The sequence below is a fragment of the Bufo bufo genome, chromosome 3 (genome assembly GCF_905171765.1).
Source record: "Bufo bufo chromosome 3, aBufBuf1.1, whole genome shotgun sequence".
In the NCBI taxonomy this organism is placed as follows: domain Eukaryota; kingdom Metazoa; phylum Chordata; class Amphibia; order Anura; family Bufonidae; genus Bufo; species Bufo bufo.
The window spans coordinates 502505696-502526802 of NC_053391.1; positions in this window are offsets into that span (position 1 = coordinate 502505696).

Here is a 21107-nt window from a genome sequence, read left to right on the forward strand (position 1 = left end):
TACCTGTGCTACATCTCCTGTATAATGTTTGCGCATCCTAAAAATATCTGTGACATCCAGTGTACTTTTTCCATAGACGCTGCAGACAGACACATTATCTACGCTACATCTCCTGTTTAACGTGTGCGCATACTAAAAATATCTGTGACATACAGTGTACTTTTTCTGTAGACGCTGCGGACAGTGACATTATCTGCGCTATATCTCCTGTATAACGTTTGCGCATCCCAAATAGCTGTGACATTACCTGTAATTTTTTTTATTAGCCGCTGGTGACAGCAGCGACATTACCTGCGCTACATTTCCTGTATAACGTTTGCGCATCAGAAATATCAGTGATATTCCCTTTAATTTTTTATTAGGCTCTGGTGACAGCAGCAACATTACCTGCGCTACATCTCCTGTATAATGTTTGCGCATCAGAAATATCAGTGATATTCCTTGTCATTTTTTATTAGCTGCTGGTGACAGCAGCGACATTACCTGCGCTACATCTACTTTATAATGTTTGCGCATCCTAAATAACTGACATTTAGTCCAATTTTTTTGCTGCTGGTGGTAGCGACATTACCTGTGCTACATCTCCTGTATAACGTTTGTGCATCATAAATATCAGTGATATTCCCTGTAATTATTTATTAGCCGCTGGTGACGGCAGCGACATTACCTGCGCTACATCCCTGTATAATGTTTGCACATCCCAAATAGCTGTGACATTCCCGGTAATTTTTTATTAGCCGCTGGTCACAGCGACGTTACCTGCGCTACATCTCCTGTATAACGTTTGCGCATCCTAAATATCAGTGACATTCAGTTTAATTTATTTGCGCATGCACTTACAAAACTTGCACTAGTGTACGTGTGACATACAGTACAGACCAAAAGTTTGGACACACCTTCTCATTCAAAGAGTTTTCTTTATTTTCATGACTATGAAATTTGTAGATTCACACTGAAGGCATCAAAACTATGAATTAACACATGTGGAAATATATACATAACAAACAAGTGTGAAACAACTGAAAATATGTCATATTCTAGGTTCTTCAAAGTAGCCACCTTTTGCTTTGATTACTGCTTTGCACAATCTTGGCATTCTCTTGATGAGCTTCAAGAGGTAGTCCCCTGAAATGGTTTTCACTTCACAGGTGTGCCCTGTCAGGTTTAATAAGTGGGATTTCTTGCCTTATAAATGGGGTTGGGACCATCAGTTGCGTTGAGGCGAAGTCAGGTGGATACACAGCTGATAGTCCTACTGAATAGACTGTTAGAATTTGTATTATGGCAAGAAAAAAGCAGCTAAATAAAGAAAAACGAGTGGCCATAATTACTTTAAGAAATGAAGGTCAGTCAGTCAGCCGAAAAATTGGGAAAACTTTGAAAGTAAGGGCTATTTGACCATGAAGGAGAGTGATGGGGTGCTGCGCCAGATGACCTGGCCTCCACAGTCACCGGACCTGAACCCAATCGAGATGGTTTGGGGTGAGCTGGACCGCAGAGTGAAGGCAAAAGGGCCAACAAGTGCTAAGCATCTCTGGGAACTCCTTCAAGACTGTTGGAAGACCATTTCAGGGGACTACCTCTTGAAGCTCATCAAGAGAATGCTAAGAGTGTGCAAAGCAGTAATCAAAGCAAAAGGTGGCTACTTTGAAGAACCTAGAATGACATATTTTCTGTTGTTTCACACTTGTTTGTTATGTATATAATTCCACATGTGTTAATTCATAGTTTTGATGCCTTCATAGTCATGAAAATAAAGAAAACTCTTTGAATGAGAAGGTGTGTCCAAACTTTTGGTCTGTACTGTACTTGCAAGCATATATAACATTTAATATGCAGAAGGCGAGCAGTAAGGGATGGGGAAGTGGCCGTGCTGCTGATGGTGCAAGCAGAGGCTGTGGCCCTGGGCGAGGTGAATCTGTGCCTCCTGCAAGAACACAAGAAACACACTCATTCACGATACCTAGATTCATGTCGAGTTTGCAAGGCGATGCAGGACACCACTCTCGAAGTTAGACCAGTGTGACCAGGTGGACTGTTGGATTGCAGCAGCTAATGCTTTCAGTCGGTTAAGCACCACCCTATCTTCAACCAAGTCCAGTCTTAGTAGCCAAGAGTCTGGTCAACAGAATCCTCACCCTGATCCTCCTTCCTCCCACCATGGAAAGTCTGGCCAAACAAGTGATCCCACACTTGGATGTTCCGAGGAACTCTTTTCATCACCATTCCTTGATTTGGGCCTCTCGCCAAGCCCGCTTGAAGAGGGACATAAGGAGATCGAGTGCACCAATGCCCAAACTCTTGAGCATCCACAGTCACAAGAAGATGACGGTGGGAGACGGCAATTAATGTTTCACGAGGTGGATGATGATGATGATGATGAGACAGAGTTGCCAATAAGTCAACGGCAATTAGTGTCTCAAGAGGTTGATGATGAGGATGATACATAGTTGTCAATAAATGAGGTTGTTGTTAGGTCAACAAGTCAGGAGGATGACCAGAGTGAGGAAGTGAAAGAGTATGTGGTGGACGATGAGGTCACTGACCCACCCTGGGAAGGTGGCAAGCCGAGCGAGGATAGAAGTACAGAGGGGAGGGATCCGCAGCAACAGGCTGGAAGAGGCAGTGGGGTGGCAAAAGGGAGAAGGCAGGCCACACCAAACAGGCTCGCAACTGTTCACTGAGCACCCCCTTGCAGCAATCTCCTTTGCCAAGGGCTAGGTGTTCCACAGTTTGGCGCTTTTTTGAGGAAAGTGCGGACGATAAAAGAATTGTCATTTTCAACCTGTGCCGTACCAAAATGAGCAGGGCGTAAACACTAGCAACCTCCCCACCACCAGCATAATCCGCCACATGGCATCAAAGCACCCTAATAGGTGGGTGCCGAACGCCTGGGTCCACAATCAGTGTCTGCGGGTCACATAACTGCCTCCTATTCCCCTGTGTTACGTGCTGGCCAATCCCTTGTCCAAGATGCAGGCCTGGAGGCCTCCCGCTCTGAACCTGGACCTTCGCAAGCACCATCAGCTAGCACATCCACTTCTGTGTCCCAGCGCAGCATACAGATGTCCACCCCCCAGGCCTTAAAATGAAAGCGCAAATATCCAGCCACCCACCCACAGGCAATAGCACTAAATGCGCACCTTTCCAAATTGCTGGCCCTGGAAATGTTGCCATTTAGGCTTGTGGAAACTGAGGCTTTCTGCTGCCTGATGGCGGTGGCAGTCCCGAGCCGTCACTATTTTTCCTGGTGCGTCGTCCCCGCCTTACAGCAGCATATGTCCCGTAGCATCACCCGTGCCCTGACCAACGTAGTTATTGGGAAGGTCCACTTAACGACTGACACATGGACATATGCTTGTGGCCAGGGATGCTACATTTCCCTGACAGCACACTGAGTAAACGTTGTGGAGGCCAGGAGCGTGTTGTACCCTGGCATGGAACAGGTGCTAACGACACCAAGGATTGTGGCCCCTACTTCCATCAGGATTTCCACAGAGCTGTGGTAGGGTATTAGGGACCAGACTGAGATGTGGCTCTCGCCACTCAACCTAGAACCAGGCATGGTTGTGTCTGATAATTGCCGTAACTTGGTGGTGGCTTTGTAGCTCGACAAGCTCAAACACATACCATGCCTAGCCCACGTGTTCAACTTAGTGTTTCAGCGGTTTCTCAAACCTACCCCAATTTGCCTGAGCTACTGGTGAAGGTTCGCCACGTGTGTGCCCATTTCCAAAAGTCATCTACAGCTGCCGCCGGTCTGGCAACGCTGCAGCAGCGCTTGCAATTGCCAGCTCACCGACTGCTGTGCGACGTGAGCATGCGCTGGAACTCTATGTTCCACATGTTGGCCAGGCTTTGTGAGCAGCAGAGGGCAGTAGTGGAATACCAGCTGCAACATGGTTGTCGCCTTTCCAGTCAGCTTCCGCTCTTTACAAGCGAGGAGTGGGCATGGATGTCTGACCTCTGTGAGGTTTTAAGCAATTTTGAGGAATCAACACAGATGGTGAGCGGCGATACCGCTATTATCAGCATAACCATCCCACTTCTGTGTCTACTGAAACGCTCGCTGCTCACAATGAAGGAGGACGCTTTGCATGTGGAAGAGGTGGAAATGGGGGAAGACAGTACACAGGTTGATAGCCTGACCACCCTCAGTGCGTCTTCTCAGCGCAAATTGGATGATGATGAGGAGTAGCAGGAGACAGTTGCCTCCGCTACAGAGGTTAGTACCCACAGCAAGTTTATTCCATCTGTTCAGCGTGGATGGTCCGAAGAGGATGAGGAGATTGAGAGTCATCCTCCTGATGAGGACAGTGAAGTCTTGTCTGTTGGGACTCTTGTACACATGGCTGACTTTATGTTATGCTGCCTTTCCCGTGACCCTTGCGTTATACGCATTTTGGCCAACACCGATTACTGGTTGTTCTCGACCCCCGCTACAAAGAGAACTTCTCATCTCTCATTCCTGTGGTGGAGAGGACAAGCAAAATGGTGCAATACCAGAAGATCATTGTGGAAAAATTGCTCCAAGAAATTTCCAGCTGACAATGCTGGCAGCAGAGTATGTAGTTCCTTGCCAACCGAGGAGGGGAGACGAGGGGAACACACAGCAATTCCAACAGAATCAATGCACCACTGTTCAAGGCCTGGGACAGTTTTATGACACCCCGCCAGCAACCTCACTTTCTCCTAGTGTCACAAGGAGACAAAAGTTTTGGAAGATGGTAAAGGAGTACATAGCAGACCATGTCAGCATCCTCAATAATCCGTCTGTGCTTAACAACTATTGGGTGTTCGAGCTGGACACGTGGCAAGAAATAGTGCTCTACGCCTTAGAAGTGCTGACCTGACCTTCCGCCAGCATTTTGTCAGAGCGGGTATTTAGTGCTGCTGGGGGCATAATAACTGATAAGCGCATCCGCCTTCAACTGAAAATGCTGACAGGTTGACTTTTATAAATATGAACAAGGCCTGAATTGCCCCTGACTTCTCTATTCCACCAGAGGAAAGTGGCTGAACCAGGGGCGGAAATATCGCCTGTGCAGCCTTCTCAGCTGCACAGGGGCCTGGCGTGTGAGGGGGCCCATTCATACTAATGAGCGCTTCCAGATGCGTAGTATGCAAGAGAGAGGCAGTGGAGAGAAGCGCTTACTTACCCCTCCAGCTCCACTTCCTTACTGGTCTCCTCCAGCCTGACTGCGTACAGCTCGCACTATGACCTGACTCTGTACGCAGTCAGGCCCGTGACTGTGCAGAACGGGCTGTTGGAGACCAGCAGGGCCGGCACTCACATCAGAACATGGAGAGCAGTGGAGCAGGAGAGGTAAGTTTTAATTATTTATTTTTAGTCTGATGGGGGTCTGTCACATCGATTTGGGGGGCCTGAATGAGCATATGGGGGTACCTGAATAAATAACAACTGATATTGGGGGGGGTCCTCCTGACTCTGGGTGTTCTGAGCAAGTGACATATGGGGGGCCTGCCGATTTTGTATATATTTATATGGGGGCACTATGGAGAAGGGGTGAGAGGAGCACTATTGGTGTCATTATATAGGGGAATCATACTGGCACACATTATGGGGGCATTTTATACTGGCACATTGTCAGGCACCATGGGGATAAAGGGAAGCGCACTATTGGAGCACAATATAGTATTTTATACTGGCACAAATTAAAGCGCACTATGGGGACCTTGTCTCAAATGTGGGCACTAAGAGGGTTTTTTGGGCACACAGTAGGGGGCATTGGCACACATTATGAGGGTACTATGGGGACATTGGCTCTAAGTGGAGGTGCCACACAACAAGGCATTTTTATTTTTACTGTAACACATTATAAAGAGAATTATTACTACCATAGGCATTATGGTGGGCTTTATTACAGTTGAGGGACTATGAGGAACATGAATACTAGTATGAGCACTATGGGAGCATTATTACTTCTGGGACACAGTGGGAAATTATTACTGTAGGGGCACTATTACTACTACATTTTGTCTGGTAGATAATTATTTCTATTGGTGGGACTTTGGGGAGCAGTATTACTGTGGGGTGCACCCTGGCACAGTATCAGCTTAACACAATTATTTTCGGGGAACATTATGTTTACACTATTAGTGTCAGGGACACTGTTTCCTGGGCAAAGTTATTTTTTAGGACACTGTTTGCAAATAATTATTGAAGGGGAACTATCTGTGTGTAACTTGGATAGGGAGCACAGCGGGCACAGTATTGGGGGTGGCAGAATGGGGTGTTCAGAAGGTGGGAGGATAATTGAAAAGTAGGAAACTAAGATGTCTGTCAAACTCTGCAGAGAGAAGAGATGGCTGAAAAAAATCATCATGGTGGTCTCTTCTGAAAGGAGAAGATGAGGACAGAGAACATCTACATCAAAGGAGACGTCACTGGATGGAAGAGGTATGTGGACCTTTATTAGGCTACTTTCATATCTGCATTAGAGAATCTGGCAGACTGTTCCAGCAGAGAACAGCCTGCTGGACCTCACTGGATCCAGCACTGCTGGGTGCAGACAGAATGCACGCCGGCCCCATTGACTATAATGGGGTACAGCAGAGATCCGGCCACAATCTGGCAAAAATGCAGAGAATCAGCGGGACACAAACCGCAGCATGCTGCGGTTTGTGTCCGGCCGATTCCTTGCATTTTCTGCCGGATCAGGTGGCCACAGCGTAGTACCGCAGGTGTGAAAGTAGCCTAACCCTGTATGTTTTGTATTGCTATAAGTAATGTTAGGACAGAATAAGTTAGGTTGCAAATTTGGCTTGGGGTGGGTGGGGAGGCCAGGCACATTCTTTGCACAGGGGCCCTCTGCTGTCTGTGTCCACCCCTGGGCTGAACATAAAGGCACTTTAAATATGGATTTTATGGTGTATTGAATGCACTGTATTTCCATGCACTCCTTCCACCACAAAAAAGGGTATATGGCTCAATCTTCCTTTTCTTTTCCTCCTTCTCCATCATATCAACATGCTTATTAGGCTGCCCTCGCTCCTAATGTTTTAGAGGGTCAGCTCAGCAGCAGGCCCTCAACTGTAATTTTTTTCCATGGTCAGCTCAGCAGTAGGCCCTCAACCATAATTTTTTTGGATGATGTTCAGCTCAGCAGCAGGCCCTCAACCATAATTTTTTCAGTGGTCAGATCAGCAGCAGGCCCTCATCCCTAATGTTTTAGAGAGTCAGCTCAGCAGCACACTCTCATCCCTAATGTTTTAGACGTTAGTCACTGCCACTAGGGGAGTGGCTCCCCCTGGTGGTGAGATTGAACTGTGCACCACCAGCCCATTTACCATGTGCTTTTAATCAGATAGCTTGTACAGCTGTATTCTACCCAGCCCATACTGCAGGCTCACAGCCTGGGAGAGGCATGCGTAGGATACAGCTTGGTACTACTTTGCCCAGATTGTAGGCTGTAAGCCCAGGAGAGGCATGTTAGAGTAGGACCCATCTGATTAGAAGCATAGGCGTGCGCACGGGGTGTGCCGACTTGAGGTTTACAATGTGCGGCACTGCAGGCAGAAGAGCAATACAGCTGATGCCTGAAATCTCCAATAACAGAGCTCTGTACATTACAGAGCTCTGTTATAAGGGAGGAGGCTGCTGATTGGCCAGTATCAGCTGGCTGCCCTGCTATTGGCTGATCCTCTCACACCCCCTCCTCTCGGGAGCTGAACACAGCAGCAGTAGCTTCCTTTTCAGTTATTATGAAGACAGGAAGCGCGCCGCCCCTGCTGCTGCTGATGTACCAGGGACAGCATAGGAAGAGAGCCATCACGATGTGCCCAGGTGAAGTGCCCAGGTGAAGTGTCCTGCAGGCTTCTATCTACTGCTGGGTGGGAGCTCCATGTGGAGCTTTATGAATTGAAAAACTAATAGCCAAGACAGAGGCTAAAAAAAAACGGCTTCTGACCCTTATGTTAAAACATAACTTTCATTTGATTGCTTTAACACCTAATGGAAAAAAATTATTTTAAAAAGCTGCTGTTTCTCTAGATGACCTTATAGTAGTGGTAATAGAGTCTCAGGGGTCTATAAAAGCAGCTACACAATTTTTACAGTCCTTTGAGACTCTATTAACACTACTATTAACATAAGGTCATCTAGAGAAAAAGCAGGTTTTTTTTTTTATTCTTTTTTTTTTTCCGTTTAGGTGTTAGAGCAATCAAATGAAAGTTATGTTTTAACACCTAAAGGAATTTTTTTTTTTTTAAAACTACTGTTTCTTTAGATGACCTTATGTTGATCGTAGTGTTAATAGAGTCTCAAAGGTTTGCAAAAATAGTGTAGCTGCTTTTATAGACCCTTGAGACTCTATTAACACTACTATAAACATAAGGTCACCTAGAGAAAGAGCAGCTTTTTAAAAAATATATTTTTTCCTTTAGGTATTAGAGCAATCAAATGAAAGTTATGTTTTAACATAAGGGTCAGAAACAGGGTTTTGTTTAGCCTCTTGGTTATTAGGCTACTTTCACACTTGCGGCAGAGAGATCCGGCAAGCAGTTCCGTCGCCGGAACTGCCTGCCGGATCAGGCAAAATGTATGCTAACTGATGGCATTAGTTAGACTGATCAGGATCCTGATCAGTCTTAAAAATGCCTGATCAGTCGAAAAAATGCATTGAAATGCCGGATCCGTCTTTCCGGTGTCATCCGGCAAAAACGCATCCGGCATTTATTTTTTTACCTTTTTTTCAGTCTGCGCATGCGCATACCGGAAGGACGGATCCGGCATTCCGGTATTCTGAATGCCGGATCCGGCACTAATTCATTCCTATGGGAAAAAATGCCTGATCCGGCATTCAGGCAAGTCTTCAGTTTTTTTAGCCGGAGATAAAACCGTAGCATGCTACGGTTTTCTCTTTTGCCTGATCAGTCAAAACGACTGAACTGAAGACATCCTGATGCAAACTGAACGGATTACTCTCCATTCAGAATGCATGGGGACATACCTGATCAGTTCTTTTCCGGTATAGAGCCCCTGTGACGGAACTCTATGCCGGAAAAGAACAACGCAAGTGTGAAAGTAGCCTTAGGGCTCTTTCACACCTGCGTTATTGTCTTCCGGCATAGAGTTCCGTCGTCGGGGCTCTATGCCGGAAGAATCCTGATCAGGATTATCCTAATGCATTCTGAATGGAGAGTAATCCGTTCAGGATGCATCAGGATGTCTTCAGTTCCGGTACGGAACGTTTGTTGGCCGGAGAAAATACCGCAGCATGCTGCGCTTTTTGCTCCGGCCAAAAATCCGGAACACTTGCCGCAAGGCCGGATCCGGAATTAATGCCCATTGGAAGGCATTGATCCGGATCCGGCCTTAAGCTAAACGTCGTTTCGGCGCATTGCCGGAGCCGACGTTTAGCTTTTTCAGAGTGGTTACCATGGCTGCCGGGACGCTAAAGTCCTGACAGCCATGGTAAGTGTAGCGGGGAGCGGGGGAGCAGTGTACTTACCGTCCGTGCGGCTCCCCGGGCGCTCCAGAGTGACGTCAGGGCGCCCCAAGCGCATGGATCACGTGATCGCATGGATCACGTCATCCATGCGCATGGGGCGCTCTGACGTCATTCTGGAGCGCCCCGGGAGCCGCACGGACTGTAAGTATACCGCTCCCCCGCTCCCCGCTCCTACTATGGCAACCAGGACTTTAATAGCGTCCTGGGTGCCATAGTAACACTGAAAGCATTTGGAAGACGGTTCCGTCTTCAAATGCTTTCAGTACACTTGCGTTTTTCCGGATCCGGAGTGTAATTCCGGCAAGTGGAGTACACGCCGGATCCGGACAACGCAAGTGTGAAAGAGGCCTTAGTTCTATCTATGCAAGTTCTCTGGATCAATGAGATTTTTTCCCCCGTATGGTTTTATATGGAGAGCAATGTCCAGTGATAACAGAGAGGACTATACTGTATATTGTACGGGATGGTGCAGGGGGTATACTGTATATTGTACGGGATGGCACAGTGGTTTTTATGCTCTTTGATGTGACAATTATCTTAGGTTTTCCTATCGCCCACCTTTGATGGCGCTGTGCCCAGCTCTGAGCCGATCCCGCTCAGCAGCTGCCAAGGCTTAGAGGAAACACTGGTTCTGTCACCCCCGTGCTGCACTTTTTCGCCCCACAAGATGCATTTTTTTCCCCAAAAGTGGGGGGAAAATGCCCCTGCGTCTTATGGGGCGAATACTAATCAAGTTATTAGTACCAGAGGGCCAGGAAGCGCTATACTCACCTCTTCCTGGTCCTCTTGCGCTCCACTGTAAAGGCTGCGAACAGTGTGAGGCCGTGCTGTGACCTCACACTGTGCGTGTGTAGTGTACGGGAACTGTAATACCCGTCACTACCAAAGGTCACTTGGTGTGCTGTCGTCCCTCCTTAATTATGGGGAAGTTGGTATATGTCAGTTTTATAAAATGTCATGTAATGTAATGCATGTATTTCCCTGTTGCTATGAAACTTGCAAGTACAGGCCGGCTAGGGGTGTCATTCCAGCTCTTAGGCATTAGAGGGAGCTAGGGAGCCCTAGTTTATATAAGGGCCAGACAAGGAAGGGAAAGTCAGTGTAACCTGATCTAGTGTGGAGTGCAGAAGTCAGTCTAGACCACAGCTCAGAAGTTTCTAGAGCCTGAGGAAGTTTCCAGAAGCTGAGAGAGACAGAGGCAAAGATCAGGAAAGCAAGAGGTACTCAGAAAGACAGAGGAGGTACTGATTAAAGCTATAGCCAAGGATATAAAGCCAGAACTAGGTTAATGGGCCTTGGTGAAGATATGCTATATTCCAGGATCAGACAGAATTAGAGTGCTAGCTCCTGTGCTGCAAGTCCTGTGTTCAACACTCTGTAATTACCTTGCTGTAACTGAATTGCCTGCATCGACCGAATTGCAAAATCGACTGTATGCCAAGGAACTGCGATTCCACTATTGTCTCTGCTGGAAAACTACTAAAGTTGGAGTGCTGTTTTAATACTACGTTTCCTCAATTTATTCCTGCATCCGCAAACGGCGTGCCACCGTTTACTTGGCACTGGCGTCACGAACTATTTCTACCTATACCTGCCCTTGCAGAGAGTCAGCTGTACCAGGTTAGTGTATATTGCACTACATCACCCAGAAACACCTACTGCACACAACTTGAGTACACTGCACGTGCCCACACAGCATACTGTACAAGAGGATTACCGAGTGCGAGCGGTGAGGAGCGGCAGCGTCTGGAGCAGAAAAGTGTTTTTTCTTTTAATTTTATATGGGGCACGGGGGATTGATATGAGGCACTGGGGGCTGATATGAGGCACTGGGGCTCTTATCTGAGGTCTGATTGGGGGTCATTCACATTGGGGTCTGATCTGAGGTCTTATTGGGGTCTTATTGACATTGGGGGTCTGATTGGTGGTCTGACCTGAGGTGTAATGAATTTTTTTTTCTTATTGTCCCTCTCTAAAACCTTATAGGGCGAATAGAGCGTCTTATAGGGCGAAAAATACGGTAAGTTTAAAAATGATTTCTTCTCCCTTCATTATATTGATAGTGCAGGTCTGTATGTATACAGAGTGTATTTGTGTATATATATGTGTGTGTATGTGTATATAATATATATATACATACATACACAGGTGCGTGCGCTGCGTCTGTGTTTGTGCTTTAGGGTGCACACCCTAATGCAATAGGCTGCGCACGCCTATGATTAGAAGCTAACTTGACGACCGGTAGATGGGCCTGAAATATTTTTGATCAATTATATTCGCAAAGAGCTTCTAGCTGCATTTGCAATAAGTATGACCACCAAGCATTTATTCTTTCAGTGTTTGCTTATATCTTTGTGCAATTGACTAGCAGAGTGCTGTTACCTGTAGTTCTACTAATCCAAGTGTGTTTTAGCCAAGGTAGCGTGCACCTGCGTTCTCATATTGACTTATTGTGGAGGTGCTGGTTCGTTTTCCCCCCTAATGTTTTAGATGGTCAGCTCAGCAGCAAGCCCTCACCCATAATGTTTTCGATGGTCAGCTCAGTAGCAGGTCCTCATCCCTAATGTTTTAGGTGGTCAGATCAGCAGCAGGCTGTCACGACCGCTACCCCAGCAGCAGTCGTGTCGCACCAGACGGAGGGGAAGGGGGACCCTTATCTACGGATGGGAATAGTATGGCCACCCCTGACTAACCCTAATCTGGCACCTGTCTGCCCTGATACCCTAGACGGGGTGTGAACCCGTGCGGCGAGCAGGATGCCTAAACCCTCAGTCACCCTATAAAAGGCCTAGAGTGGGGAAAGGCCGATGGTAGCACTAGTCACCATCACTCATGTCTAGAAGAACAGCAGGGGAAGACAGCAACAAACAAACTATATCAGAGATAGACTTATCCAGTCACGAGCAGAGAAGGCGATCCCAATCACGACAGTCCACGCCGGACAAGAGCTCCACAGCAACACCATCAAACGATCTCCTTCAAAGGTCAGAATAGAACTGGAAGTAAGGACTATATCTGGCAATGACTGCAAGTGAAAGTGAAACTAATATAGAAGCTGGGAGTGGCAGACAGGACTCACCTGAGAAGGATGCCTACAAACTCCCAGTCAGGACAAAAAGGTTCACAAGGCAAAACCCAGATGACATACCCTGAACCACGGAGCAAACTCACAAGCTATCGCGAGTAGCAAGTCGCTGCGACCTTCTCCTCCCAGACCTGTCTGGATCAGTCACAGTCGTGACACAGGCCCTCGCCCCTAATGTTTTAGAGGGTCACCAGCAGACCCTTGCTCCTAATGTTTTTGAGGGTCACCAGTAGTGTTGGGCTCGAATATTCTAATAGCGAATACTAATAGCGAATATCGACACTTGGAGAATTCACAAATATTTAGAATATAGTGATATACACTCACCTAAAGAATTATTAGGAACACCTGTTCTATTTCTCATTAATGCAATTATCTAGTCAACCAATCACATGGCAGTTGCTTCTATGCATTTAGGGGTGTGGTCCTGGTCAAGACAATCTCCTGAACTCCAAACTGAATGTCAGAATGGGAAAGAAAGGTGATTTAAGCAATTTTGAGCGTGGCATGGTTGTTGGTGCCAGACGGGCCGGTCTGAGTATTTCACAATCTGCTCAGTTACTGGGATTTTCACGCACAACCATTTCTAGGGTTTACAAAGAATAGTGTGAAAAGGGAAAAAAATCCAGTATGTGGCAGTCCTGTGGGCAAAAATGCCTTGTGGATGCTAGAGGTCAGAGGAGAATGGGCCGACTGATTCAAGCTGATAGAAGAGCAACGTTGACTGAAATAACCACTCATTACAACCGAGGTATGCAGCAAAGCATTTGTGAAGCCACAACACGCACAACCTTGATGGGCTACAACAGCAGAAGACCCCACCGGGTACCACTCATCTCCACTACAAATAGGAAAAAGAGGCTACAATTTGCACGAGATCACCAAAATTGGACTGTTGAAGACTGGAAAAATGTTGCCTGGTCTGATGAGTCTCGATTTCTGTTGAGACATTCAAATGGTAGAGTCCGAATTTGGCGTAAACAGAATGAGAACATGTATCCATCCTCTGATGGCTACTTCCAGCAGGATAATGCACCATGTCACAAAGCTCGAATCATTTCAAATTGGTTTCTTGAACATGACAATGAGTTCACTGTACTAAAATGGCCCCCACAGTCACCAAATCTCAACCCAATAGAGCATCTTTGGGATGTGGTGGAATGGGAGCTTCGTGCCCTGGATGTGCATCCCTCAAATCTCCATCAACTGCAAGATGCTATCCTATCAATATGGGCCAACATTTCTAAAGAATGCTATCAGCACCTTGTTGAATCAATGCCACGTAGAATTAAGTCAGTTCTGAAGGCAAAAGGGGGTCCAGCACCGTATTAGTATGGTGTTCCTAATAATTCTTTAGGTGAGTGTATATTCGAAATTTTGAATATTCTAGATTTTTTTTTCAACAGTAACCTCCCTTCTTGCTTGTAGGCCAATGAGAATGCTGCAATGTCTTTGTCTGAGCTTAGCAACATCCCTTGCAACCAATAGGAAAGTTGCCTTACCCCTTACTATATAAGAACCTCCCCAGCAGCCCTTGTATGCACTATTTTGCAGATCTGATAGAGACAGCAGTGTTATTGCTGTGCTCTCTGCTTTCCTGTGTCATTACATTAGATAGTTAGTTAGCTTTTATATATATATACACAGTACAGACCAAAAGTTTGGACACACCTTCTCATTCAAAGAGTTTTCTTTAGTTTCATGACTATGAAAATTGTAGATTCACACTGAAGGCATCAAAACTATGAATTAACACATGTGAAATTATGTACATAACACACAAGTGTGAAACAACTGAAAATATGTCATATTCTAGGTTCTTCAAAGTAGCCACCTTTTGCTTTGATTACTGCTTTGCACACTCTTGGCATTCTCTTGATGAGCTTCAAGAGGGAGTCCCCTGAAATGGTTTTCACTTCACAGGTGTGCCCTGTCAGGTTTAATAAGTGGGATTTCTTGCCTTATAAATGAGGTTGGGACCATCAGTGGCGTTGAGGAGAAGTCAGGTGGATACACAGCTGATACTCCTACTGAATAGACTGTTAGAATTTGTATTATGGCAAGAAAAAAGCAGCTAAGTAAAGAAAAATTAGTGGCCATCATTACTTTAAGAAATGAAGGTCAGTCAGTCAGCCGAAAATTGGGAAAACTTTGAAAGTAAGGGCTATTTGACCATGAAGGAGAGTGATGGGGTGCTGCGCCAGATGACCTGGCCTCCACAGTCACCGGACCTGAACCCAATCGAGATGGTTTGGGGTGAGCTGGACCTCAGAGTGAAGGCAAAAGGGCCAACAAGTGCTAATGCATCTCTGGGAACTCCTTCAAGACTGTTGGAGGACCATTTCAGGGGACTACCTCTTGAAGCTCATCAAGAGAATGCTAAGAGTGTGCAAAGCAGTAATCAAAGCAAAAGGTGGCTACTTTGAAGAACCTAGAATATGACATATTTTCAGTTGTTTTACACTTGTTTGTTATGTATATAATTCCACATGTGTTAATTCATAGTTTTGATGCCTTCATAGTCATGAAAATAAAGAAAACTCTTTGAATGAGAAGGTGTGTCCAAACTTTTGGTCTGTACTGTATATATATATATATATTACAGATAGTTAGTGGGAGATAGTCAGTGTAGGTTAGATAGTGATATAGTGTAGCTGATAAGTTCTGGACACTTTTTGCTCAAATGTAAATAAAAGCTGAGAAATGTTTTTTTTCCCACAGTATACATCGTCTTATTATCTTTTGGGAGACACCTATGTCATTTCCCGTCCAAAAATTACTTGCTGGTTGAATAAAAGTAACTTTAAGTCAAAATTTGCCAGGGGTATGAATAATTATGGGCAGCTACATAAATACATACATACATAGTGCTGTGATGTCACAAGTTCACGACAATACTTTGTGCACCAATCACTAATAAGTAGTCAGACCTGTTAAAATGTGAAGTTGAAAGTATTGTGCCAAAATATTTGCATCATTGGTGCCAATTTCACAATCACGAATATATTGGAGCACTTTTTTTGCATATAAACCTATTGTAATGTTCTGCCGTGCCAACCATTTTCTCAAGTCTCAGGAATAGTATTGAGCGAACTTGTGTTTTAAGTTTGGCGTCTAGAGTTCGGGTTCATGTTATCGAAGAATCGCGTTATGAATTCTAAATTCCGTTATGGTCCGTAGTAGCGGAATCCATAACGCGATTTTTTCGATAACCCGAACCCGAACTTTAGATGCCGAACTTAAAACACAAGTTCGCTCAACACTACTCATGAAACTTCTAGCAGCTTAAAAATATGTAGCTATAGTGACCCACGCCTTTTCAAGCGCATTACACGAATATTACATTGCCGATTTTTCGCGATCAAGAAAATAATCTCAAATTCTCAAATTCTCGAATATATCACGAATATTCTACCAAAATATTAGCAAAATATCGCAAATTCGAATATTGCCCCTGAGGTCATCACTAGAGTTAAGCGGACACTTGGAAGTTTGGGTTCGACGGGTTCGGCCGAAATTCTCAAAAAAGTTTGAGTTCGGGACCCGAACTTGACCCCGAACCCCATTGAACTTTGGAGCACCAAAATGGCTCTTTAAAAAGTCATGGAAAAAGCATCGCAAGTGATCTGCAAACAAATGTGGATAGGCTAAATGACTTAAAATAACATAAAATATGTAAAAATAAAAAAGAATAATCATAAACTAGGAGGATGAGGTCCATATGGAGTAGGAGGTTGAGGAGGCGGTGGGTGTGGCAATGTAGCTGGAAGCGGCGGTGGAGGAGGAGGAGGTAGCCAACACTGTTTTTTTTTATTTTTTTTTTAATTATTTTTTTTGTTTAAATTTTGGTAGACCCCAAAACATTGGAAAAATAAAACAAAAAAAACAAAGAGAAAGTGTGCTGGAGTACAACAATGTCTGGGTGAGGCCTGTAAACATGTCTATTCTGCACAAGGTACGGACAAGTCCTGTGGGATCCCTGCATGGTTCATTTTAATGAATGTGAGCTTGACGTTGCCTGCCCTGCAGTTCAGACAATACGCTGGCTGCAGGGCAGGCCAGCACCTCCAAGGCGTAAAGGGCAAGCTCAGGCCATGTGCCCAATTTGAAGACCCAGAAGTTAAAGTGAGCAGACCCATCAGTCAGTATGTGTAAGCATGTGCACACATACTGCTCCACCATGTTGCTGAAATGCTGCCTCCTGCTAAGACGTTCCATATCAGCTAGTGGTGCTGGTTGTTGTGGCGTGCTGACAAAGCTTTTCCACATTTCGGTCATGCTAACCCTGCCTTCTGAGGTGCTGGCAGTGCCCCAGCTGCGTTGGCGACTTCTTCCTCCTCCTCCTCAGCTTTCGCCTTCTGCTTCCACTGAATCCCCGCTGTCAGGTGGGAATGCCATCAGCAGTGCATCGACCAGCGTGCACTTGTAATCGCTCATCTTCCGATCAGTAACATACATTTTTAATAAATTTAGTTTACTGTCAGCAATGCAGAGCAGGGTTTTTTTACTGGCAAAAATGGGTTAATGTCAACCATCAATGCAACAGACGAATTTTAGAAATTTAGGTCCCTGTCACCTATGCAGAGCAGGGGTTTGTATACGGCAAAAATGGTAAAATGTCACCCAAGAATGTAACAGACGATTTTTAGAAATTTAGGTCCCTGTCACCTATGCAGAGCAGAGGTTTATTCACGGCAAAAATGATAAAATTACAAAAAACAAAATGGCTGCACACCGTTATATATACAAACAATAGAGCTAAGAAATGGGGGTCATTCTAGATAAAAGTGGTACAATACCGACTATAAATGAATAATGGAAGCTCTTAGCGCACAAACGTGTCGGGCCCATCTAACAGGCGTCAAGGTGGCTTCCGCAGATGGGTCCCTATCACTAAATATACTGCCTCACTTTGGACTTACTTAAGCCTACAATATTCAGGGCAGTGTAGGAACCAGCTACAAACATACTCTGCTCAGAATTCCCAGGTAGATGGGCGTGTTCAGTCTAAAAGAGGTGCTACCCTCAATATATTGCAAGAAAATTTAGACTAGAACCTTCAGAATCACAGGTGCTTATCCATGAAGCAAACATAATTACAAAAAACAAAATGGCTGCACACCAGCGCAGCCATTTTGTTTTTTTGTAATTATGTTTGCTTCATGGATATGCACCTGTGATTCTGAAGGTTCTAGTCTAAATTTTCATGCAAAAATGATAAAATGTCACCCAAGAATGTAACAGACACTTTTGCACACTGCTTCCTCTTTTGCTGTGCTGGTGCCTCTGTGCGACCACTGCCTCTTCCTCCAAACTGCAAACGTCACTTGCATGACTTTGATTCAATGTGGGGTCTAGTATCTCATCATCCTCTACATCATCTTCCACCCAATCTTTACCCCTGCCCTCCTTGTCGGTCTGCAGACTGGTGTTCTTCCCATGTCCTCATCCTGAAACATAAGTGGTTGGGCATCAGTGCACTCAATCTCTTCCACTTCTGGGGCAGGGCTATGTGGATGGCCCACGGAAACCCTGCCAGCAGAGTCATCAAAAAGCATAAGAGACTGCTGCATGACTTAGGGCTCAGACTGCTTGCCTGATTTGCAAGGGGGTGAGGTGAAAGACAGATGGCCATGGGCTGCAGGTGCCAACTCTGATCTTTCAGCAGGGGACTGGGTGGGAGACAATGTGAAGGAACTGGAGGCACTGTCAGCCACCCAATCTACTATCGCCTGTACTTGTTCTGGCCTCACCATTCGTAGAGCCGCATTCGGCCCTACCAAATAACGCTGAAGGCTCTGTCGCCTACTCACATCTGAGGAAGGTGTTTCACTTGGGCGTGTAGATGGCAAAGATCAACCACGTCCTGTCCTTGCAACAGTAGCTCCACCAACACCAGCAGCACCAGCACGAGCAGGGCAAGGTCCCTTGTTTGACGCTCTCCCCATTTTTTGCGGTTACCCACCGAAGTAACAGATGTTTTTTACTAAATTAAGTTCCTTGAGAACAATGCAGAGCAGGGTTTTTTTGACGGGAAAAATGGGTTAATGTCACCCAACAATGAAACAGATAATTTTTTTAAACTTATTGCCTGGTCTGCTATGCAGTGCAGGCAGCAAAGGCAGTTTTTTCCCCGGCGCCTCCACAACGGCACTCCAGGAGGAGGGTGTCCCCGCCTCCCCAGGACAGGAAACAACGTAGAAGCTCAGGTTTAAAATGCCCCCTCCCCTTACCTGCTTCAGTTTGTTGTTTCCTGTCCTCGTGATCGCGTGGAAGCCGCTTCTGCTACGTCGGGGGTTCATTGCGCACGGCCTGGAGAACTTGCCCCATCCTGGAGGGCCGTGCAGAGGTCGGGGTTGACTAATCTGTCCCCGTTCCTTTAGGCATAAGTCCTTCTGAGAAGGCAGCCACGGGCTTCCATTCCCTGTTTTACTGGGGAGCGAGGGATCGCGCGCGCACACAGGCGGAAGTTAAATTTTCCAGTCCTCGGCATCCCTTCCGGTGGCGGGTGACGTCAGAGGACTGACGGATATAGGGCTGAGAGCGCGGAGTTCGGGTTCCTGCTTCACTTCTGTGACATGTCGACTCCTGTGGAAGCTCCTGAGGCCCGTAAGCCTGTGGATCCTGTCGCCCAGAGCCTGGTAAGCCTCCTTCCCGTTTGTTGTTGGACCCTGTTTTAGGGGGGGGGGGAGAGAGCACATTGCTATTCCCTCACTGGTGTGGTGCTGGTGTATAGAGTAGCCCTATGACAAAGCCCTAAAAAGGATTTAAATATTATCTTTCATGGCAAGGACACCAGCACCAGAAGATCAGGTGAATCTTTATCTAAGAAAAGATGTGCAGTGTGCAGAAAATCCCTACCCTCTAAATCCAAGAAGTCACTGTGTCCTAAATGTACGGACAAGATAGTGGCGGAAGAATCACCCTCTCTTCTAGAATCAATCCGTGATATGATTAAAGAGGAGGTGAAATCAGCAATTGATACTACAGTCGTGGCCAAAAGTTTTGAGAATGACACAAATATTAGTTTTCACAAAGTTTGCTGCTAAACTGCTTTTAGATCTTTGTTTCAGTTGTTTCTGTGATGTAGTGAAATATAATTACACGTACTTTATACGTTTCAAAGGCTTTTATCGACAATTACATGACATTTATGCAAAGAGTCAGTATTTGCAGTGTTGGCCCTTCTTTTTCAGGACCTCTGCAATTCGACTGGGCATGCTCTCAATCAACTTCTGGGCCAATTCCTGACTGATAGCAACCCATTCTTTCCTAATCACTTCTTGGAGTTTGTCAGAATTAGTGGGTTTTTGTTTGTCCACCGCCTCTTGAGAATTGACCACAAGTTCTCAATGGGATTAAGATCTGGGGAGTTTTCAGGCCATGGACCCAAAATTTAAAAGTTTTGGTCCCCGAGCCACTTAGTTATCACTTTTTCCTTATGGCACGATGCTCCATCGTGCTGGAAAATGCATTGTTCTTCACCAAACTGTTGTTGGATTGTTGGAAGAAGTTGCTGTTGGAGGGTGTTTTGGTACCATTCTTTATTCATGGCTGTGTTTTTGGGCAAAATTGTGAGTGAGCCCACTCCCTTGGATGAGAAGCAACCCCCACACATGAATGGTCTCAGGATGCTTTACTGTTGGCATGACACAGGACTGATGGTAGCGCTCACCTTTTCTTCTCCGGACAAGCCTTTTTCCAGATGCCCCAAACAATCAAAAAGAGGCTTCATCGGAGAATATGACTTTGCCCCAGTCCTCAGCAGTCCATTCACCATACTTTCTGCAGAAGATCAATCTGTCCCTGATGTTTTTTTGGAGAGAAGTGGCTTCTTTGCTGCCCTTCTTGACACCAGGCCATCTTCCAAAAGCCTTCGCCTCACTGTGCGAGCTTACCCTGACTGCTAAGCACATACAAGGGTCTCAGAGGTAGACGATTGCATGCCCTCGTACCTAGACTGTATGACACCTGAAAACCCTATAATAGTGAGGGGACACGACCACCGGCTCCCTGCACTAAATACGGAGGGAGTCAGGGTCACCTAGAATCAAGCCAGCAAGGAAACACAATACATGAAAGGACTTATCTGAACAAGCAGTAACAGGAGTCTCCAGCAGTGAACACTTCAATCCAGGAAGTAGTATAAACCGCAAAGTGAGGCAGTATGGGAGGGAATTTAAAGGGAGGCAATTAGTGTAAATAGGTGACAGCTGGGAGAAGGAAAGGAGATGACAAAGTGAAACCAAAACAAAGAACATCATGCAAGAGGTACAGAAGAACGTCGGCCAGACCTGCTCAGAGAGCTGGCGGTGACAGTACCCCTCCCTCTACGGGTGGACTCCGGACACTCAGATCCCACCTTCTCAGGATGGGACCTATGGAAAGCCCTGATGAGACAAGTGGCCTTAATGTCACTGGGACCCACATCCTCTCCTCAGGACCATATCCCTCCCAATGAACGAGGTACTGGAGAGAACCGCGGATAATGCGAGAATCCACAATCCTAGAGACCTGAAATTCAAGATTACCATCAACAACAATCGGAG